The sequence below is a fragment of the Crocodylus siamensis genome, chromosome 8 (assembly GCF_052110815.1).
Source record: "Crocodylus siamensis isolate JL-2025a chromosome 8, ASM5211081v1, whole genome shotgun sequence".
Taxonomy (NCBI): Eukaryota; Metazoa; Chordata; order Crocodylia; family Crocodylidae; genus Crocodylus; species Crocodylus siamensis.
The window spans coordinates 20,100,491-20,124,919 of NC_143402.1; the positions used below are offsets into that span (position 1 = coordinate 20,100,491).

The window sequence follows — 24,429 nt, forward strand, 5'->3', positions numbered from 1 at the left end:
CCACACTACCGTGGAGCCCCTATGAGGCTTTCTCCAACCCCTAATAGCCTCACCTGGTCCTCCAGTCAAACAACAACAACAAACAATCACACAAAGTTAATCCTGGCTAATGTTTTCCAAACCACACCACCTCTCACCCATGTAACTAGCGGCTGGTACATTCAAGCCTTATTCTCTTTCCCACATTCAGGGGCAATCTTGTTCCCTTAGTCAGGCAGTGCTCCATCCTCCTGGCTGCCAGTAGAGAGAGAAAGAGCACACACAGCCTCCAGTCTTGGTCTTATAGTGGTCAGCCCTGCCCCTTCCGGTCAGCTGGCTCACCAGGTGTGGGCCCTTAGCTCCTCCTGGTTGTCCCTAGCAAATAACACCTGAGCCCGTTCTGCTGCTTTTCAGGTAGCAGGCACCTTAGTGCCCTGCTACAGGCTGGAAGAAGTAACCTGCTGCTTCTGCTGTTCCTGACCAAGCTTCTCTCCTTGCACAGCTGCTTCCAGTAGCTCATGGCTGGAGTGGGGTAGGGGTGGCATTGGTGCTCCCCAGGTCAGCCAAGGAAAGTGATGTTAGTAGAGGGTGAGTGCCTGCTTCCAGTGCTCACTCCCCCAGCAGGGTTCATGATAAGGGACTAGCTGGTAGAGTCCAGTACCCCACACAGCTGCTCTTTGCAGTCCATGTCTGGATGGAGCAGGGCAGGAGCAGCTCTGGGGTTCTTCTCACCTCCAGTCAGCCAGGGACAGCAGGGACAGTGGCAGAAGAGGGGTGCAAGTGCACTGTCATACCCTCCCTGAATCCACCCCGAAGAGGGAACATATTTAAGAAAAAGGATGAAAAAATATAGTACAATATCTTACTAAAAGAATCTTACAGGCTTCTTGCATTGTTTTTCATTGGCAACATTCAGCTGCAGGGCAGCCAGTTATCAGGATCCTTTATGTGGAATTATCACAAACTGAATTTGGACAGATAAGCAGCAAAGCAAAGAAATTAAAGCAAAGTGTTTGCTGGAAGGAAGCTGCTGATGGTGTAGCATTTTTTGTCACTTGAATATAAGATAATAAAATAATGTTTGATCACCACCTTGTGCTTCAGGGAGTGAATTACAGTTCATCGCTTGCACTGTGAGCAGTATTTGTACACAAGTAAATGGCATCAAGTACTACGCTCATTTCCATTTTAACCTAAATTCATATGCATGTTACAGGTGGGCAAAAAGTGATCATTTCAAGTAGACAAGGTTCCTTGGGTAAATCTGATATCTTTTATTAGACCAACTAAAATAGTTGGAAAAATTCTTCTTTGCAAGCTTTCAGGTACAAACACCCTTCTTCCTTTCAAGTAGGCACTGTTAACTGTTAGTGTCAGGAGACCTGGGTTTCAGGCCTAGCTATCATATTGCTGGTGTGAACTTGTTCAAATCCCTCTTCTAAGCCTTGGTTTCCCCATGTGTAAAATAAGTATCATGTTATTTGCATTCTTCAGGGGGAAGTAGAGTATTTTTAGAGTCACTTAGTCTATCTTCCTCTCCTGTTGGAATTCCTGCAGCAGTGGTTCCTAAACTTTTTGGACCAAGGGTTCACTGTCAACCCTCAGCATTTTCCACCTACCACCGTACATATTTAACATCAAAATGTTAATTGAAAAAGATGGGAGCAGTATCTCCCTCCAAGCCTTTCGCATGTTCCTGCTCGGCCTGTGTGAAGCAGCTAGTATTTGCTTTGAATTTGGATTTGGTCATTTCAGGGGACATTGATTCATTTCGGTGATTCAAATCACTGTCCTAAATCGATTCGGCTGAATCTGATTCAGAGATTTGGCTGCTACCTAATCAGCTGAATCTCCAAATCAGACAGGCCCCATCTCTTGCCGGCTCTCCTGCCCCAGCTCCCAGCTTTTTGGGGGGAAAAAAGCCCTGAACTCACAAGTTGCTGCCAGGTGGGGGTGGGGCAGCCATGGGGGGGGGCTCATGGCAGAGCCACCTACATGGCGTGGGGCAGTGGGGGGGCAGCGGATGGTGAGCAGAAGCTTTTTTTTTAAACAACCAGGAGCTGGGGTGGGCAGGGCAGTGGGCAGGGGTTGGGAGGTGCTTGGGGGGCTGAGGGAGCAGGCATGGGATGGAGCCTGGAAAGGGTCCCCCCATGGTCCCTTTCCCCCTCCTCCAGCTCCCACTTCTTCATCCCCTCCTTACCAGCATGGAGTCTGGGTCCAGCTCCCTGCTGCAGTGGGCCGGGGCCTGCCTGAATTATTAAAGCTCTCCAAATCTTTTCCAAATCAATTCAGAGAGCTTCAAATCACTTCGGACCTTTTAATTGGTCTCTTGGTTCGATTTGGATTCAGAGATTCAGCCCCTGAATGGGGCTGAATCTCCTCCAAATCAAATCAGCACCCAAAGCTTCGCACAGCCCTAGTTCGTTCACTCTCAGTTGCTCACTCTCTTGTAGAAAGTCAGTCCTATCTACAACCCCTTCACCTCTGTTTCAGTGAAACTTGTTCTGACCCCAACACTGCCTGTGCAGTCTCTGTCAGAAATATTGTCCAGCAAACAATGTACCACTCACTGTGCATAAGAAGAAAAGGCATTATATTCATAATTGCAAAACTAGAGATCTAATTCTCTTCAAGCAGAGCTTGTTTTCTAGACCTCATTTCTCTAGAAAACACATCAAATTTGGAAAAAAAAATCAGCTCTAATATTTTTAATTTCAGTTCTGCCCCTTGCTACAAAATGTGAATTCAGTTTTAAATTATACCTAAATAAAATGTTCTGCTATAACTGGTATATCCATCTGTTCCTATACCAGTAGATGTTGAGCAAAATCAGTGCAACTTGAACTCTGTTTTATTCATTTCAGATAGCTGTTTAGCATACTTATATTGCTATAAGAGTGGTCAGACAAACCAGTTAAATCAGAGCAGCTGATAAGCACGCTTTAGCTGTAAGTCCCTTTTCTGATTTAAAATAGTCGAAAGTCACATTTGTTACATTGTCTGTCACCTTTGAGTCTACCAGGCTGCAGGAGCGGGAATCAGGATTGTAAAGGACAACACTCTTCATTTGTTGTATTTTTGTTACCTAGATAAAATATGCACACACGGAGCTGAGAAATGCTTGAACTGCTTTTACTGAAACTTTCAGAAAAGCTTCCTTTTGTGCTGATGGTACACATGGAAATTTTCAGTCTAATGGTAATTTGACAAAGCAACTGAAATGGGAAGATTCAACTGAAATTGCATTTATTCAGCTTTAACTACCATGGTTTCCATCATTTCTACTGGAATATAATGAAACTTGTCTTTACTGAACACCCCAGGACCAGCAAAAATCAGGTTGCTACCAGAAAGAGTAGCTAACAAAGTCTAACTAAATTGTTTTGGAAACCCTTACGATATTTTGAAGTGGTTGGTTAAGATATTGGGTCACCACTATAAAGTGAAACCTACGCTAACACCAAACAGTTAAAAGCAGCGAATGTATTAGCAACAGAGGAACACAGGACTAGGAAGAAACTCCTGGGTCATCCAGTCCAGTCCACTGCTACTGCGGGGCAACTGTGTGAGATAACCTCTTTCAGAAGCTGCTCGAGTTCCATGTTAAAACCAGTTACGTGACCATCCCCTGTGCTAGGAGAGGCTGTTCCTCCTCTGATGGTTAGAAGAAACCTTCTACTTTCCAGCCTAAATGTATTCATGGCCAGTTTATACATGTTTGTTCTTTTACCAGTGTTGTCCTTTGAATTAAATAAGTCTTCTCTTTATAGACAGCAGTTACCTCTTTTCTCAGCTCCCATTTTGCTAAGGTGAATAAGCCAAGCCCTTTTAGTCCCCTCTTAAAAAATAGGCTCTCTGTTTATCTGGTGATCTTAGTAGCCCATCCTCATACTTGTTCCAGTTTGAATTAACCTTTCTTTAATGTGGCCATTCAGAATTATAAATAATATTCCAGACGAGGTCGTAATAGTGCCTTGTATAAATTTCCCTATCTTTACTAGTTATTGCCTTAGGTTTGCATTTGTCTTTTTCACAGCTGTAGCATAGTGATGGCTCATAGTTATCCTGTGATTGACTTAGGTACCCAAGTCTATCTCCTCTTCTGAGCCCTTCAGATTTGTACCTTTGACTTAGAGATTCCCAGCCTCCTTCACATTTATATCTCTGAGTAATCCCTTTTCCTGCTCAAAGCAAAAGCCTGACAATCAGGTCTCTGGACTATGATACCAACTTTGTCAAGTGGCTGAACCCTTTTATCTCAGTTTTCACATCCATGAAATGCAACTAATATTTTAGATAGTATCAAAGTAGCATTGCAAGGCAGTGTAAATTATTAGGAAAATATTATGAAAATTTAGGAAGAAAAGAGATACTGAAGCACAAATTCTGCCATAATTAAATGCTTTTCTGTATATCAGCAGACAAGGTTCTTTGGATGAATCTGATATCCTTTATTAAACCAACTTAAATAGTTGGAAAAAAATGTTAAGCAAGCTTTCTGTATATCATTGGCTTGACTGGCCAGTAGCTCTTCAGGCCTTAATTTTCACTGAAGGGGGTTGAGGAAGGGATAAAGGTGATTAAAGCAGTGGATAAGGAAGATGATTTTGGCAGCAAGATTCTGGATAGTTTGAAGAGGAGCCTGGCAAGTAAAGCCATAAAGGATGAGACTGAAGTAACTGAAGCAACAAATATACAGGGCCTGTAACATGTCTTTTACAAGGGAAGGAGAAGAACATGCATATTTTGGAGATGTTCTTTGAGAAAAGTCACCAGGATTTATCAGTAGCCTCAATCTGTGGAGAGAAAGGACATCAGAGTTATGGACTTAATGCAGAAGGATGTTGTGTTAACAAATTTTAATAGGGGTGTTCAAGTGAAAAACTCAAGCAGCTTTGGGTCATTCCAACTCATTTGAGAAGTTTATTGATTAATTGATAAAGCAGGATTAGTAGCAAAGCATAAAACATAATCTTACAGGACAGCCACAAAGCGGAGCTGGCCAGGCTTTCTCTATCAGCAGAGGATTCTCCAAATGATTTAGCATGTAGAGATCTCCAATTCCCTCCAGCCGATGTCCAGTATTGATGGCTGCCTGGTAAACATAATTTTAATATTCTAATACCTAATCCCCAAATGGTTTTATTTAAATTTCTTTTTTTCACTAAAACTTTCAAAACTGGATTAAACCAGATTTCTTCTGGACCCAAAAGTGCCAATTAGTAAGATTTATATCTTTGAGAAAGCAAAACGGAGCAGAAGGGAGGTTTTATCTCCTTTCCCTTCCTATTGTGTAACGTTACTTCACACTGAACTATTACCTTTTTTTTTGTTCTTTTCACGTTCATGTATGGTCTGACAAGGCTGCTTTGTTTTTCCAAATTCCTTTTTCCTTGTGCTCTGTTTGATGGTATCTAAAGAAGTATACAAATGGCTTCCCTTTGCAATGTTAACTAAGCCAGATGTTGCATCTGCAAGGGTTCATGCTACAGTCACTCAGACAGAAGCTTTTTTTTTTGAGGCCTTCTGTTTTAGCTCATGTCTGAAGCTCAGGCCCAGGCTTCTTAAAAATGGTCAAGTTAGACAGCAGCTCGTGGCATTGCCTTAGAGTGGAGCTATCAATAGTGACAGAGTTTCCTCCTGTTGCAGATGGCTCCTACAGTTCTTTCATTTAGCTGTTGAAAGAACAGCACCACCCCCACTCTCTCACTCCCTTGAAGCCATCATTTCTTCTGTCATACTGGTGCCAAACAACATGCAAATCTTTTAAAAATGGGTAATGACTTCATATGCCAAAAGCAATTCAGTCATTCACTCTGGAAGATGTTGTTAGTAGATGGGTGTCCACTGGTAGAAAAGGAAACCAAAGTTTGAATGAATGATGGAGACCAAATTCCCTTAGGTTCGTCCCTGCATTTCAAGATTTAAACAGGATAGAGTGTGTGAGGATCCTACTGCTGTTTTTTATACTATACCTATTCTGTGGATAAACAGAGGGTTTCAAACTTCAAAGCTTTCAATCCAGCACCTGTAGCAGTAAATTAATTCCAGTCAAAATTTACATACTCGCTGTCCTGTGGAACCCGGCCTTGTATTTTTTAAATCTTATTTATTTCAAACAATACACTGAGAAGAGCTTGAGAAACAATATTATACAAGATAAATGCGAAGAAATTCATAAAGGAAATTGAGCCTCACTTTGCTGAAATAGTATAAAATACTGTACTATTACTACAGCAGCAGTAATTAGGGGTTATTTCGAGACTTTTAATGTACCTGTTTGCTTCAGTGCCTCACTAAAGCTTAACTCAATTCCCAAATTTAGATATTAGACATTATTATAATTTAGCAAAACACAGTCAAATGAACTAAGCCATATTGCATAAACATGAGCTAACTGGTATGCTTAACTCTACAGTGTATTTAACAAGATATCAGTCCCCTATATTCTCTTACATGCTATATTTCAGTAGTGGACTACCTTATTAGTTCAACTAGCCAACTGTCTGATTTCAAACAAGTGAAAACTCATTATGAGTTTGTATTTAGCATTATTTATTTACCTTCTTGTCAGAATGGCTGAGGTCTGGGTTCTTCCTGTTGTCTTTTCAACAGGCAGATGTTCTCTCGTTGGCAGTAATGCTGGGATTGCAATCAACCCATTCTGAACTCCAAACGTGATCAATGAATGAATGCTCTTTCCCCTCAGCCGTATTGTACTGCATACAAAATGTCTTCTTCCTCATAACTAAAGACATCACTTGTCTGAACAATTCTATATGTAATATGTGCCCGTGGGCACACTAACATGTTTTTAGGGCTCCTGTCCAACTACCAGCTCATGCAAATCTATATGTCTCTGAGATGAATTTACTTAAATTGGAATGCCACCTTTTCAGAATGACCAAAGACTGCTCACCAACCTTGAATTTTCCCCAACAGATAACAAGGGCAAAATAAGAATAAAAAAAAATAATCTTTTTTAATTATGCTGCATTTTCATTTCTCAACATCCCTTTTATATTTATGAATAGCTACCTGAAATAAACTCCCTTATAGGCCCAGTAAATTTTGCTTGGTGGATTGGCAGAAATAGCATCAATCATTTAAAATAATAAAATAAAAAGCTGGCAAAGAGAAGTAAAAGCCTTTCAAATTTTTTCCTTCAAATGCAAAGTTCATAGTGGGCAAAATGGAACAATGGTGCAATTCAAATGACTCATTCATAATGATGACATTTCTAAGCTGATCTTAAGCTGGGATCTTTAATTGAAAGGGTATGCACTTTAAAAAGAGTCAGTCCCACCTCTTCATGTTCCCTTTAGATATCCCTGGCCAGGAATCGTTCAAACTTTTTCTTTTAAGGTTTTCTTTATTCTCAGCTCATTTTCCACTTGATGCTGTTGTTCAGAATCAGGTACCATAGTAGAACAAAGATAGGCAGAAGCACATTTTAAAGTCAATTCAATGACTAAAATGTATTTTAAAGTATATATTTTAATACAATATTTTCCTCAATCAGCTTTATTGCTCACTTTCCAACACTAAATTTCCCCTGGTTTCCTAACCCTAATCGCTCACTTTATTTTTGCAGATAACATCTGGGGATGTAGGGGAAAGGCAGTTGAATTACAGGGCATAGAGCATACAGTGAAGGGACCAAGAAATGTGAACAGCTTCAGTTTTCAGAACAGGGGCTAGAGATTATGTATGAAGTATTACTGGTTTAAAATCCGTTTCCTTTTTCATCATTCCGGTATATAATGGGGAATAATACTACAACTTTTATGAATACTTTTTAACAGCTTAACCATAAACTACTTTTAGATAATAGTTTCTGTAGGGTAGACTGCCTTATTTGTTTCTTGTCTATTCAGTGGACCTCATCAGTGCTTATGAAATTATAAAACTAGTTAGTTATTACTGCAATTCATGATCTTGGCTATATATGCAAAAATTGCTCCCTTGCTGTGAACAGTACATAGTGCAGAATGGCATTGTATGCAGTCTTCATTGCTGGCAATAGGATGTATGTTGTGTAACTATTTGGCAAGTTTTTCTAGTTATTTGAAAATTGAAAAGTAAGATTTCTCAAAAGTTGTGTCCTTGCAGAGCTATGACTGTGACAAGATGACTTGCTGATTTTTAGAAGCTCAGTGTTTGGTCATTATGAATTTCTGTTTAGGAATATTTACTTTCTTGTCAGAATGACTGAGGTATACGTATGTATTGCTTTGACTTTATTTGTATGGGTCATGTCACCGTTGCAGATATTTATTACTAGCTTTCTTCGTTTCAGATGCTCCATGGAATCAGCAGATTTGGCAGAAAAATGAAAAGAGAAAAATCCTAATATTAAACTAAATGTTTTAGCTCAGTTTCTTATATCCTTTCTTGAAGGATGTAGCAATTGCTAAGTAGGTTGCCACCATTTATAACCAGTTGGAAACTGAGCATCTAGTGACCACATTGTTATATAAGCAGGACTACAAGGTAAGGAGGCTGGTGACACCACTGATAAGTTCCCGTTATCCCATTTGATGAAGATACTTAAACACCTGCTTAAAGTTAGCAATAAATAGGCTTTTAAGACATTTCTGGACCTAACTACAATGGTATTTACCTATAGATGAAAGCTCAGTTTAAACAAATGTTTCTATCCAATTTAAGATACATTTGCATCAGCTGTTCTAAGTTCTTCAGGGTTTGCTAAAACAACATCAACCAGTGCTAAAGATCTGATAGATTCTTTGACTTGTGTAATTAAGATGTATTAGGATGTCCTACTTTTTCTTAGTATAGTTTTTCATTTTCTGAATACCTCTGTGCTGCAAAATGTGGTAGGAAATTGAAAGTATTTGGCTCTTGAAATTGTAGATGTTGGAATTATCCATGCAAATAGTTTTGATTTTAATATTGTATAGATGTGTTTATATATGCAAATAATCAAAGAGCAGTTTACTCTAGAGCAAACTATGCTAGAGTAAACTCTACTTGGCATGTGTCTACATGTGCAGGGACATGGCAGCAGAATTGCTATTCCTAGCAGCAGACTGCTTCCGCTTCTTGCGGGCCTATGCCAGCCCCACACTGCCACCAGGGGAAGCTGGAGACTCTGATCACAACTATCTGTGGCTGGCAGTCATCTTTAAAAGGCAGCCCCGCATGCTGGTCCCTGGCCAGCCACATTTTCTGGCCCAGGAGCAGTGTGCAGAGCGCAGGGGCAGCATGCAAGTGGCTCTCTTGCTACAGCCTCTGCCTCCCTGCACTGTGGCTGCTCCAGCCCCTTACCCTGGCCATGATGTCTAGAGCCCTGGGCTCCTACTAGCCACAGTACTGGCCCTGCTAACCCCAGCAGACCCTCCCCACCCTCCCCTGCCGGTGGGGGCTAGGGTACTAGGTGCGAGAGGCACTGGCCAACCACCCACTCCTGCACTCCCCACTGTAGCCCACCTGGACAGTTGGCCATAGACCCCAGCCCCACCACGCACCCCCAGCACCATGCTCACCCCAAACAATTCTCTGAAAAGTAGTTTATTCTCCTCCAAAGATACAGACACCCCTCACCACTCCCTTCCCAACAACAAAGCCTCTCTCTCCCCAACAACAGAGCCTGTTGTCCCACCTCCCACACAAAGCCCCATCACCATCTACCCAACCACCACCAATAATACACCCTCTTCCCCACGTGTGTGTGCCTTCCCAGAGTGGGGGGCTGTAGGGTGGGGGTGCATAGGGAGCAGAGCTTGGGGACAGGCAGCCAGCATCCCTGCCTCTGGCTGCTTCCCTGTGGGTGCACATGCCATGGTGAGGTCGGTGGGTGGGGAGTCACCCGGGGCAATGGCTGGTGCTGCTCTCTTGGTGTGGGAGGCTCCCCCTCCTGCTGCCAGTGGCCAGGGCCAGCAGGGCCTGCATGTGTTGCTGGTCCCACTGTGGGCAGTTCCTGCTTCATGGCCACATGGAGCTGGGGCAAGCGGCATGGCTGGGCCCAGGAAGGAGGAGGCAGGGCAGCAGGCAGTATGAAATTGACCACCAGGACCAGGATGGTTTCCAGCACCCAGCAGTCCTCCTCCATAGCTTCCACTACCCTGGCCACCAGGACAGCTTGCTGGTCCATGGCCTCCATGTCACTCCTTCTGGGCCAGGAGCCTCTCCCTAAACTCCTGGTCTGCCTGGTCCCTCCACCAGTCCCTATCCTCCTCATGCTAGTACCTGGCCTCCTCATACTGGTCCCGTGTGTCCTTCCGGACCACATCCTCTGCCCACTAAACATCCTGCCAGGCCATGTCCTCCACCCACCAAATCCACATGTCTGCCAGGTGGTCTATGGCAACAGTGACCAGGTGGTCCAGCAGGTGGATGTGGTCCTGGGTTCTCCACTGCCAGAGCCAGCACATTCACAGGGCCCTGGCTGAGGCTGGCATGACCTTGAGCCTGTATCCTGCCTGCCAGTTGGTGGCTCTCCCCTGAGTGCAGCTGCAGGAGACAGAGGCTGTTTGTGGGAGTTTTCAACATTTCTAAGATAAGATGCTCTGTATCAGGGGCAATGTGCCTTGGCCTGGCCAGGGGCCAGGTTGGGGAAGGCCCTCCTCGGGAGGGCCCTCCCCCTAGTTTGGGTGAGGCTAGTATGCCTGGCATCCCAGGTTGGTAGCCTCTGGCAATGAGGGCACGCAGCTCCCAGTGGTGTCCTGGCACACAGGGGCACGGTCTCTGGCTGTCCAGGCAGGTGACCCCTTCAGGGAGGAGCTGGAGCTGCTGGTGGCCGGTGGTACCATGGCCAGCCTGACCTCATGGGTGGGGCTGAGCCTGCAAAGTTGGCAAGGCAGGCTCTGGCCAAGGCTCCTGGAGCTGCTCAATGATGCTGGGAGTGAGGAGCATAGTGGAACAGGCTCCTGATGGCTCAGGGGGCCATCCCCTGGTGACATGTCACTGTGGGTGCCAGGCCACAGCAGAAGCTCAGGCAGGCCATCCTTATTTGAATAGAACCTGCTGCCAGAATGCCAGGGCACAAGGATCTCATCCAGTTGCCACATAAAGGGCATGGACTTGCTGGCAGCCCCTGACCAGTGCTTGTGGCTGGTATCAGTGACCCACTGTGCCCTCAAAGCCTTGATGTTTGTGTGGCGCTGGCATGCTGACCAGTCATGCCGATGCTCCCACATGTGACCTGACAGCCGCTTGTAAATGCAGGCATTGGAGCACCTGTCCCACACAAACTGGCTGAGGACCTCAGCCTCACCCCACAGTGCCATGTGGTCTGCAGTCTCCTGGGACCAGCTGGTGCCTAGGGAGGCAGTGTGTGGTATCCTGGGGACACCAGCATGGCCCCTTAGACAGCTCACTGGGCCTCCACATGGTAGTCCCCAGTGCTGGTGGGCCTGGGCAGCTGCTCACAGCACCCAGCACAGGGGCACAGTGTGAAACAGGCAGGCATATGGGGTTGCAGTGCCGGGCACCAGCTTCAGGGTCAAGGCAGGCTGCTGTGGGTTGCCTGGGGCCAGCTGCCGTGGATCCAGTGACCACAAGCTGGCTGCAGGTGGGCCCAGGCATTGGTGATGCATAGGAGGTGCACGCAGGTGTACGTGCATCCCCTGAGATTGGCAGAGCACCCCCTGAGACTGGGCGCTGGAGCCACTGTCTACAGTGCCTGCAGGTGTTGCCACTCATCACCACCCCATCCTCGCTGACAACTCTGCCGGCAGTGTCTGCGGGACACTCGCCACCACCATGACCCAGAGACTGCCTGTGGGCAGTCGCTGTGCCCCCCCAGCCTCAGGGGGCACGCATTGTTCACGGGCCCAGGTGCCGCCAGGCCTGGCAGGTACCTGCAGCACCCTGAGCAGCTGGAAAGCATGGTCCTGGCACCTGTGTAGAGATGCTGTGCCAGGAAGTGGCACCAAGGTGCAAGCAGGCTGCTGCAGCTGTCCTGAGGCCTGTCCTGGGGGACACAGTAGCCAGCAGTGGCCACAGGCTTCTAGCAAATGTCCCTGGGCCCAAATGTCCCCACAGGCTTTTAAGGGCCTGGGGCTGGGGCAGGCATAATGCCAACCCAGCCGTGGGGCAGGAGAGGCTCTCAGCCCTGGGGCCCTGGGACTGAGCTGAGGCTGGCACCCTAGTGATAGGGCTGACCAGGAGCAAATTTGCTCCTGGTCAGTGTCTACACATGCACTACTGTGCAGTAACTAATTGTGAGTAAATTTGCTACTAGCATTTGCAGGTAGCAAATTTAATCGTGATTAGAGCAGTTTCCTGTGTAGTAACCATCTGCATGTGTAGACGTGGATACTTACTGTACAGTAATTGGTTCTACTGAACAGTAAAGCATCTCATGTCGACACACCCTCTATGACAAGGGCAGGCAATTATTTCAGGTGGAGGGCCACTTATCCAGTTTTGGCAGGCTGTCAAGGGCTACATGGGTAGCCCCACCCCTTGACAGGTGCCTGGGCCCCTGGTCACCATCTTGGGCCTGATATCCCAATGTCTTGGGATCAATGTCCCAGAGCCAGCATCAGTGGGGCCCAAAGCAGGGCTCATGCTGGCAGGGGACTGTGGAGCCGGGCTAGGCTGCACTAGCAGGGAGAGGTGGAAGCTGGCCCGGCTTCATAGAGCCCCTGTCAGGTAGGACCCCATGCTCCTGCCACCCTGCTCTGGGCCCCACCATCAGTGGCTCCAAGACACCAGTGTGGGCCCTGTGCTCTGGCTGGCACTTGCACCTGCTCACTCCCAGTGCCCCCCAGCTCCATGGTACAAAAGGTGGGCAGCGCACAACCCCGAACCCGTGCTCACTGGCAGGAATAAGCTGGTGCTGAGCACAGGGAAAAGCGGCCCCTCGCTTGCCCCATGGCCGATGCTCCCTGCTGCAGGCACTCACAGCCTACGTGGGGCTGTCTGGAGCAGGCAAAGACAGCCCCACATGAGCTTTGAGTGGCTCCACTGTGGGGCATGGGCCATGGGGCAAGCAAGGGGCCACTTCCCTCCCCACACTCAGCACCAGCTTGTAACCTACCCCTGCTCCCAGACTGGCTCCACGCGGTCTCTGGGCTTCCTTGTTGGCGACAGCAGCTGTGCCCCCGCCCCCGTTTGCCATGCCAGGCAGTGATTACTGCTGCTGCCCTCCCGGAGCTCACACACTGGGCAGCCCAGAGACGGTGGTGGCAAACACTGCCCAGCGCAGCAAGCAGGAGGGCCACAGCTGCTGTTGCCACGTGCAGCCCCAACAAACGAGCCCAGAGTCGGTGCAGGGCCCAGGCTGGCAGTGGGGCTGGGTTACAAGGTGGTGCTGAACATGGGGGGGGGGAAGTGGCGCCTTGCTGCCCTGTGCCTGGCGCCTTGCACTGCAGCTGCTCGCAGCCCACCTGGGGCTGCCTGGGCCTGCTCTGGACAGTCCCACATGGGCTGTGAGCACCTGCAGCAGGGAGCACTGGCCACGGGGCGGGGGAGGGGCCGCTTTTCCCCACCCCACGCTCAGCTTTTCTCCAGGCTGCAGCATGGGGCACCAGCCACAGGGTGGGCAGGAGGCCGCTTCCCCACCCCCCCGCGCTTTTCCCTGGGCTCCTTCCCTGCCCAGGGTCCCTCCCTGTCCTCCCCCCCACTTACCTGAGGTTCTGCCACAGGGCAGCCATATGCTCCCAGGCCAGAAGCCTCTGCTGGAGCTTCCAGCTGGGGGGGCAGGTCTGGGCAGGCTCTGCTGTTGTGGGAGCCCACTGAGCTTCCCCTGGGTCCTACTGCCTTGGTTTCTGTCATGTTTGACAGGAACCAAGGACAGATAAATATTAATTTTCTAACTCTTTTAGGGGCCCCGCGGGCCAGATAGAATGGCCTTGTGGGCTGCATCTGGCTCACGGGCTGTATTTTGCCCACCCCTGTTATATGATATAGAATTGCTCTGAACTATGGCAGACCTTTTTTAGAATGTTCCAGATGAAGGTAATGGCTTGCCACTTACGATTTTCAAAATATTGTATATTATTAATGTAGTTAAGAAATAGACACATTTTCACTCCACTAAAATTCAATTTCTTAGCTGTAAAGTGTTGGGTGTCTGCCAAATGGAATTGTAATCTCTTGCTGAGTCAGCCACTGTTTGAGTCTTAAACAATGATTTTTTTTTAGGAGTCTTTACCTTTATGTTCAATAGTCCATAATGCATGCACTTTCTATGGATTTCTCTGGTTTTCTTTCCTCCTCAAATTACTATCCAGAACAAATAGCAGTTTTCCTGGCTTTGATATTCAGAGCTTGAATTTGTAGGATTTAAAGTTTGGAAGACAATTTATAGAAAAGCTGCTGATTTTATACCTGATTTTATATCTCCTTAAATTTATTTTTAAGACCATCTTTATTGTACACAAGTTACAAGGTACCTATTGGTATCTTAGCATGTTCATCAAGATAGGTTGAGGGTCACAAGAATGGAGAAAGGTAAAAAGAATGGTAGCCAGGATTCCTAACAGATTCCTCCTCTCGGTCTGAATCTTATAGTATGGGTTGATCTCACTTATATCTTTCAGGTTATTATTCTTCACTTGGTTCACACAGTTACAAAGTATTTCTAGGCAACAGCAACTCAGATAAGCTGTCTAGTAAATGAAACAATTGTAGGGAGACAGAGAGAGCCGTGTCAGGAAGGATCTTAATGCTATTAAAAGTAGAGAGGGCTAGTTAGCTGCAATTAGTCTACAAGGTACAACTCTGCCCTGCCTTCTGACTGTTAAAAATGGAAAACTTTCTTCAAGGCACATCTAAGCCAGCTGAGTTTCCTGAGCAGCTGCAACACCCAATACATTAATGAAAAACGCTGGTGATCTCATCCTATCAGCTATTGCCAAAAAGCTTTGTGAAGAAAGCCGTGTTTATTACATATGGAAGGCCATCAACTGGCCTGAACTGATGTCTATAAATAGTAGGGTTCAGAAACCTTCAGCAACCTGTCTAGCCTAACTGCTCAACGCAATCTGCTCTTGAAGTGGATGGTCTTTCAGTTACTCATTGAATAATGGTTTCAGAATCATACAGATAATTTTACCAAGGCAATAAAATATCAAACATAGGACTACTGGAAGCTTCTGGTCCCAAACGAAATGCTTCTATAGAGCTGTTGTTGTAAAAGAATGTCATGGCTGAAAGTCCAAGGTTAACTAGCTGCAGTCCTAGCATGTCACTTTTTTTCCTTTTAAAATGCTAGATTTGGGAGATTAGTTTTCCTTTTTTCAAAAGTGATCCAAGACTTAAAATGAGCAATGAATAAAAATCTCCACTTCATGTATTTCTAGGATTTTTTTTGCCATTTTTCCAGACATACATTTCTTTGATAGTTTCAAACTGCCAGAAGCTCAAAGGAAGGATTGAGGCATTCAGTACAGCTGTCTGAACAGGTTGGCACTTTTACAGTGTGTTGCATTGACCTATTTCTCTGGATAAGGACCTATAGGAAATCCAGTGTAAAACACTGGCATTAAAGTACCTGCCAGGACTTGCTACTAACTTTTTGGGAAAGTACAGCAAGTAATCTACATGAAACAGCCCTGAAGGATGGCCTGTTGACACTGGTACACTGGATAAGTGTATAAACATGGCAGTTTATAATGAGATTATGTAAATTAAATACAAAATGAGTCCAGATTAACTACCATATGGCAGGGACAACACCATGAAGAATGATTTACCTGGAAAGGGAGAGGAACAGAGCCAATGAGACGCCACCGCAAATCAGAAGCACGGCAAAAGTGGGGCCATGCCAGAAAAAACACTGCGCCAAAGACAGAAGGACAAAAATTGCAACAGGTCTGGAGAGAGCCAGGGCCAGTACCAGCACTGGCTTGGACCTGCTTTATAGCTGTATGCCAGCGCCAATTCGCTGGCCAGCCCCATGAAGGGGGATAAAAACCCCAACGGACCAGAAACAGGGAGGACCAGAAGTGAGTCCTCCAGAGGGTCCAGAGTGGCCCAGAGCTGATCACAGCCTCACTGAGGGAAGGTTGGGGCATACAAAAGTAAGCTGAGCCCTGGAAGGCCCAGTTATTTATCAGAAACAGAGCTGTGGATTCCAGAGACAGATGGACAGGACTGGGACAGCAGTGAGCCTGAAGAGATCAAAAGAAACAGATCTGTGAACTACGGTGGATGCAAGCCAGAAAGAGTAAAGAGCATGCTGGGAAGCAAGGTAACCTGGGGCTGGTAAACCCACCCCCGCAGTCCAGTTACAATACGGCCTAAAACCAGACAACACACCATCTGAATTGGACCATTCTAACTTAAAAAGGCAAAACAACGCCTTTACTGTGGCTAGCCCTAGTGGCAGTCAGAAGTTAACATCCGAGGTTGGTGTAAGCCAGGGTGTAGGGGAGGCAGAGCCCCTGAACGGGAAACTGGACAGGAATATTGCAGGAGGGAAACAGGAAAGGCAGGATGTATGACCATCCTCCCCATAAGAAGTTCATTCCAACAAGACATGGCAGGCGAGAACCCCTGGGGACCATCCAAGACATCTACCCTAACTGCAAGCTGACAACCACTAAGGGGACAGCGGGGTCTGAAAAACTCATAAGAAAAGCACACTAGCAGGCGGCACAGGAGGTTACATACCACTATGCAGGGAATGAGAAGTGTTGTGGTTAAGTATCTCTCCAAAGAGGTCTTTGAGGAGTACAAGCTAAAATTACAGTTAAGGAACTGTTTGTTTTTTTGTTTTTGCTTAAACCAAAGGATCCCCAAGAGGCCAGATTAAAAAATTCTAGCCATGTGGAATGGTAGGCTACAGATCATTGTGATCTTATTTACTATTTACAGTACAATTCTGGGTGGGTTCACACACTCTTTGCCATAGATTAGTTACCTAGTATCTGTTTTAATCTATAAAAAGGCATGTACCCTCATAATCTATGAAAAGTCAGCGTTCCTTAATACTTACTTCCCATCAGTATTCCTGAAACCAGGTGAGAACTTGTCACCTGTCCAGACATGCAGCAAATACAGTGATGACAGCAGTCCACATAAAATCAGTCCCGAACAGGTGAAGATACTCTTAGATCAGCAGGGGTAACCCCTGGCATGCGTGCCGAGCAAGGCACATGAGGCCATTTTCCTCAGCGTGCATTGGGGCTGGGGAGGCAGCAGCTGTTTGCAGCCTCCTAGCTGCAGCCAGCCCCAGCTCTGGGTAGCTGCTCCCAGCCGGGAGCCCGGGCTGCTCCCAGCAGGCAGCTGGGACACTGCAAACCCTGCTGGGAGCAGCCCGGGCTCCATGGCTATCAGCAGCTACCCAGAACCTGGGCCAGCTGCAAACATCTGCTGCCTTCCCGCCCCAGCCCCGGCCCCAGTTGCCTCCCACACTCAGCCCCAGGCTCTGGGGAGGCAGCATATACCGGCAGTGCTCCCTGCTGTGCTGCCTTCGCTGCTTCTGCAAAGTGGTGTTGGAACCTGGTGCAGCAGGGCACAGCAGGAGGCACAGAAAGCTGCCTGCTCCCAGCTCCCTGCTGCCCTGGCCACACTTCCCCTACAGGCAGGGGCAGCAGCGAGGGGCACAACCCTGTGCTGCTGCCCACACTACTCCCATGCACGCAGGGGAAGTGTGGCAGGGCAGCAGGGGGCTGGGAGCAGGCAGCTTTCTGTGCCTCCTGCTGGGCCCTGCCACGCCGCATTCCAACACTACTTTGCAGAAGCAGCAAGGGCAGCACAGCGGAGAGCATTGCCAGTTTGTGCTGTCTCCCTGGAGCCTGGGGCCTGGGGCCAGGGCTGGGGCTGGGAGGCAGCTAGGGCCAGGGCTGGGGCAGAGAGGCAGCAGATGTTTGCAGCTCAGGTTCTGGGTAGCTGCTGACAGCCACAGAGCCCTGGCTGGGGCAGGGGCTTTGTGTGGGGGGCAAGGGGCAGCAGGGCTGTGGGGCAGGGGCTTTGGGTGGGGGCAAGGAGCAGCAGGGCTGGGGAGCAGAGGCTTTGGGTGGGGGCAAGGGGCAGCAGGGCTGGGGGCAGGGGCAGCAGCGCTGGGGAGCAGAGACTTTGGGTGAGGAGCAAGGGCTTTGGGTGGGGGCAAGGGGAAGCAGGGCTGGGGGGCAAGGGCAGCAGGGCTGGTGAGCAGAGGCTTTGGGTGGGGGGCAAGGGTCATGAGCAGGGGTGGGGCAGGGGCTTTGGGTGGGGGCAAGGGGCAGCAGGACTGGGGGCAGGGGCTTTGGGTGGGGGGCACAAGGCAGCAGGGCTGGGAGGCAGGGGCTTTGGGTGCAGGGGCAAGGGGCACAAGCAAGGCATCCTGCCATATACCCCCCGCACCTTCCCCTCATTTTGTTTTTAGCAATACTGGCATGCTGGCACTCCAGCACCTTCCAAGGTAGGCATTGTGGCGGTTTTCAGCAGTCTGACCAAAAAACATTGCCTACCCCTGTCTTAGATGATATGGGCATTTTCAAGTCAGCTGGGCCAGACAACCTGCATCTGTGAGTGCTGAAGGAAGTGGCCGAGCTCGTAGCAATACTTCTGGTGAGGCTGTTCAAAGAGTCATGGAACTCAGGAGCAGTCCTGAATGACTGGAAGAGGGCTAATGTGATACCCAACTTTAAGAAAGGAAAGAGGGATGACCCTGCTAACTGTAGACCGATCAGTTTGATTTTGGTCCTGGGAAAAATCTCTGAAAAAATTGTCAAGGAAGCCATCAACCACAAGCTCACATCTGGTGGGGTACTGAGAAGCAACCAGCATGGCTTTGTCGAGGGGAAATCTTGCCTAAGAAACCTGGTGTCCTTTTATGACCAGGTAGCTAACCAGCTGGACATGGGACAAGAGATGGACGTCATCTGTCTAGATTTCAGCAAGGCCTTTGATACTATTTCCCATGAAATCCTCTTAAGTTGAAGAGTACTGGCCTAGACCAGGCTACAGTGAGGTGGGTTGGCAACTGGCTCAGCGGCCAATCCCAGCAAGTGGTAATTGATGGGGTGGCCTCATCCTGGAGGGTTGTCTCCAGTGGTGTCCCCCAGGGAATTGTGCTTGGGCCTATGCTCTTTAACATCTTTATCAATTACTTGGATAAGGGAGTGAAAAGCGCAATGATTAAGTTTGTGGTTGATACCAAGCTGTGGGGACAAGCGGGCATGTCCAAGGACAGGTCAAAGAAGCAGGTTGACCATGACAGGCTGGTCCTATGGGCTGAACACAATCAGATGATGTTCAACAGGGACAAGTGCCGGGTTCTTTATCTGGGCAGGAAGAACCCTCACCATATATATACTATGCGTGGTGGTCCACTGGCTGGCACTGCATCCAAAAGGGACGTGAGGGTGACAGTTTACCAGAGGGTGAATATGAGCCACCAGTGTGACGAAGTCGCCAACAGAGCAAATAGAGCTCTGGCGTGCATCAGCAGTTGTGTCGCCAGTAGATCCAGAGAGGTGCTCCTCCCCCTCTATTCAGCACCGGTGAGGCCACGGCTGGAGTACTGTTCAGTTCCGGGCACTGCACTTCAAGAAGGGTGTGGACAAGCTTGAAAGGGTGCAGAAAAGAGCCACCTGCATAACCAAGGGCCTGGGGGATAGGCCTTGTGAGGAGGGACTTCGGGATCTAGGTTTGTTCAGTCTGAGTAAAAGAAGGCTGGGGGGTGACTTGATAGCCGCCTACAAATATGTCAAGGGAGAACACCAGGATCTGGGAGAACAACTTTTCAGAGAAGCAGCCCATGGGAGAATGAAGACCAGCGGGCAGGAAAAGTTTAAGCTAGGCATACAGAAAAACTTATTTCCTATACAGGTAACTAGAATCTGGAACACTCTTTCAGCAGAGGTGGTGCAGTCACTATCCCTGGCGGTGTTCAAGAGGAGGCTAGACAAGCACCTTGTTAAGTTTGTTTGAGCCCAGTTACCATGGCGGGGGATTGGACTTGATGATCTTATAGGTCCCTTCCAGTCCTTCTTTCTATGATTCTATATTGGGGGACCAAGCATCTGCTAGTCAGAGATTGCTAGAGAACATAGGATATCCTTCCTCAAGAGATATCCATGGTACCAGTGACTGAGTTAGGGATTACATAGGACCCAGCTCTGCCTGTACTAGACGTGCAAAGGACTCTTTCTACAGGGGGAGATCTGGCTGTTTTCCTTCTCTTTTTGCCATGGGATTGAAGCAGAGGGAGCAGAGCCTTATACATTGTAGCTGGTTTCATGAGCCCAACCAGGACCCTGGCTGGGCTGGCCTGTGTTGAAGTCAGTGCTACTTCAACTTCACTGCTGTCAGCTCTCAAACTATCTGGAGTGAAGCTGTCTTAAGTATAGCTATGTATGATACAGTCAATACCTCTGATTACAATATAGGCACGTTCTAAGTCCCATCTTGTGTGGGAAAGCATGTCGACTGATCTGCATATTTCATACAGGTTACTTATCTTAAAGTCTGCAATGTGGGCTCAGCTGAACAACACTGCTCTGTATTACTTAATCTTTAAAAAAAATAAAACACTTTCCTGGTCATACCGTTTTCCTGAGAGAATGGTGCACTTGAGCTGCCTATTGGATTTGCTGTATCCAATTTACAGATCAGACTTTGAAATATAAAGATCAGTGGAGCCCAGTGGGCTGCAGTCTAAGGATTTATTCTTTGCCTCAGATCCCTGCAGATTCAAACATCTAAAAGAAGCGTGCAGCATTCTGCATTTGACTTTGTGCCTACTCAGTGAAGAAAAAATTATCATATAATGGTAAAGGGTATTGGTAAGAGGGGCGGTCCAGTTGTAGAGCTCTGTAATGACACGACTTCTGCACTGATGCCTTCTGCGTTGCAGAATATCACCTTTTATGTTTGTGAATGAGTCTAGTGCATGAGCCAGGAAAGGCAGGCCTGGATTAAAATATAGGCTTGAGCTAAGTCCAACACGTGCACCCCTACCAGTTTCCTTCTCCTTTTCCTTCTGGCCCTACCCGCCACAGACACTGTTGTTGTAAAGAACAGCTTATGATCTCTTGCACAGAATTGGGTCCAATCAAACTGTTGTGCAGAGGGGACAAGACACATAGCCAATTCCAATAGAATTGAATATTCTGCCTTCTCATGTTTGTAGAGTAGCTTAATGGCATGTTAAATGATGTGTCCTTTACTAGATCTCAGTTTTACTCTACATTTTGTTTTAAATACCCTTTAACCAAACATATGTATTGATGATTTGGTTAAGGGATTTTTTTTTTTAAACATTGGGGGGGGCTGGCACTGGGCAGGGCAGGGGTGAGGGGCCTCGGTGGGAGCTGGGGAGGATGGGGCTGGCCAGGGCAAGAGTCGGGGGCCTCAGGGAGGCTGGCGGAGGGGGGCAGCCAGGACCGGGGGAGGGGAGGGCTGCCAGGGGGAGTGGCAAGCCAGGGCAGGAGTTGGGGGCCTTGGGGGGGGCCGGTGGGGGAGGGCCAACCAGGGCAGGAGTCAGGAGGCTTTGGGGGGTGGGGCCAGCCAGGGCAGGGGTCGGGGGGGCTGGGGGAATGGGCGGAACTGTCGGGGATCTCCCCCAGGGTCCCCTCCCCCCTGACCCCTTACTGGCGCTGGAGCCCTGGTGCTGAAACACAGGGCCTGGCCAGCTGCGTGTTTCAGCACCAGGGCGAGGGGCCAACCATAGAGACACTCAGGCAGCCAGACCATGTCTGTGGGGGACCCAGCCTCCAGTTGTCTCAGGATATCCAGGGGTCTAATTTTCTCATTTTTTCGTTCCTGCACATGCCTGCTTCCCTGTCTCAAAGGGGTTTGAGATGGGGCAAGAGGCACTTGCATACTCGTCTGGTCGTGCCCATAGAGAAGTAAGGCTGGAAAAGACACCAACAGGTCATCTAGTGCAACCCCCTGCCTGAGGAAGGCTCAAACCACCATATACCATTTTCCACTGAGAAGTATTTTTCAAGTTATCACAGTGACAACTTCTTTTTTCCACTAAAAAGAAAAGAAGCTGCTTGGTATATTTATGAAAGTTTGACATTGGCACAGATGAACTTCTGAAGAGAGAATGCCTTGGCAATATGTAGCTGTAATGGTTACACTAAAATTATTGGAGTGTATCCTTTTTCTATTGGCTAAAATAAGAGACTGGAATAGCACCTACCAAACTTTCCATTTAGCTATGAAATAATTTAGGAATATGGGTAGGATTATGGCTCCTCAGTTACCTGTACAGTAATATCAATATGCTGTTCTATAACAGTAACATGCTGGCCTGGAAAAAAATCTGTAATGTAATTCTTTTACAGCATGAGTCATGACTTCTGGTAGAATCCAGGATTACATCTGAAGTGAAGACAGATTTCCCACTAAATCTGTCTGTTTAAAAATCAGCAGCCAAAACTGTCTTAAAATAGCAAGAAATTTTATAGATACTTCCTTATTGCAATATTTTTGGAACTCACGGGTACATGGATAATGGAAATCTCTTAATACATGATGTGTAGAAGGCCAAATAAAGCCATTACTGGGACAGATTACATGGGAAGAGTAGGTACTACTATGTTTTTGAAAGCTCTCCAGAACTTACACGCATCTACTACAGGAATAAAAAAAAATTGATTTGATCAAGGTGAGTCCTTGAAGGCTATATACAGAAATCACAAAACTAAGGATAAAAGTGATGTCCTCCATGGTCTTACTGATTATTACATATCCTGAACATATCCTGAGATCACTACCATTGTTATAAAGCCACATGGTCTAATTACTTGCTGTGTCTCAATGACCCAATACTGAAAATAGGAGCAAGGCTGACTTATCTTTGAAACATGCTTTGAGATCCTCAGATGGATGCTAGGTAAACCCAAGGCACTATTTGTAATCTACAGTATCTTTCAGTTAAATTGTCTCATTGAATTGTTACTGCAATTGAGGGTACTTGCAAGTTTAATTTAAATAAAAAATAAATAACCTGAGGTTTTATTTTTTGATGTTCTCTATTTACACAGAACATCTTGTGTGTGCATATGTTTTGGTGGTTATTGGTGAAATGTTTTTCTTCTTGGTTTAGGATACCTCTGTCCCTGGTATGTCCCTCAGAACTATTGACAGTATTTTCATGCTAAAAGTTAGGATTATAATAAATCTATCGCTTTGTTCCTTAGCCACAGGGAGAATTGTGGGTACAAAGATAAATTGCCTGGACTTCAGTTTACTTAAAACCAGAATGGAACAGGGAATATTGGTTGTAAAGATATAACCAGAGAAACTAGAGAAGATTTGCCAGAGTTAAGGAAGGAAATCTAAACTCACTTGTTATGTTTTAGGTGCATTAATACAGGGGAATTTTGTCTCTCTCAATGGGGATTCTTTCCAAGAGGCTTCAGTTGGTTTAATGCTCTTGGCATGCAGATTGGCCAATACGTGTCTTCCAAACTGCTGTCAGCATGGTTCATTGGGGTGGAAATGTAGGAAAGACCCACAATTTTTTTTACAGTGATAGCAACTGAGTGAAAGCTGCAAGGAGCAGTGACATGAAATGAGAACAGCTGTTGCTAGATATTTTAGGATGGGTATCAGTGATAAAGGAATGAAAGTGTATGTTCCTTAATTAGCATGTGTATCTGCTAAAAATCTTGCTGATGACTAGAAGGCTGAACTGGGGTCTGAACTATTTGAAACAAATTTACCTGATGTAAATGAAACCAGCTATATTATGCCAGAAATGAATGTAGCAGACTGCTGTGATGATAAAACATCCCATTTGTATTTTATTATTTCATTTTTGTATGCATCTTTGTTTCAGGGAACTTAATATCACAGAGCGTCTTGTATTATAATTAATATATAATAATTAATATAATATATAATTCTAATATCACAGGTACCAATGTCATGCTGACCACAGGATTTCTGACAGCATTTAGCACAGCATTTACGTCATGCATTTTGTTGATCTTGGAGCAGAGGGTGAGTGACATGTTTCCAAAAAACAGGACCTGAGAAAATGTGCTGAATTTATCACTGGTGAGTTGTAAATGCTCACTGCTGGATACACATTCACTAATTTATATTCCCAATCATAGATAATATGAAGTCCAGAGGTACAGATTGGGGCAATATTAATTAAAGTATTGAATATTCCTGTAATGTGAAGCTCAGTTGTTTTAATAATTTGTGCAGTAATTAATTCTTAAGAGAGATCCAAGTTTAAAGATACTTGCCCTCCATTGTTGTCTTGTATCTTGTACTCTTCTTTGTGGTGTTTCTCCCTTTGGGATGTTGTCATACCCAACCATTGACCAGTTGAATACAACGTGGTTCTTACTGGGTAAATGAATTAGAATGAGTGTTCTTTCTATATTATTTTCTTCAGCTTTTAAAAACGTGTGTGACATTTCCAGAGCATTACAAATGGATGGATAAATTGTTTACTACTTCTGGAGTTAATCTAGCAGTAATTGCCTACAGCTTTCTGCACCATTAAAGATAATGTTCATTGGTTGGCTAATATAATCAGATCATACAACTGTTAATATTATATCTGCCAATTTGCCTCTG

General features: G+C 46.6%; 1 long non-coding RNA gene across 1 annotated transcript in view; it reads left to right on the top strand.

The window, feature by feature from the left end:
* LOC149858169 (uncharacterized) overlaps nucleotides 1-24,429 on the top strand; it is a 140,905-nt gene that overhangs the window by 89,510 nt on the left and 26,966 nt on the right. The window contains exon 3 of the long non-coding RNA XR_016443722.1: nucleotides 23,753-23,838. This is a non-coding gene — a long non-coding RNA (uncharacterized LOC149858169). The remainder of the gene's footprint in view (nucleotides 1-23,752; nucleotides 23,839-24,429) is intronic.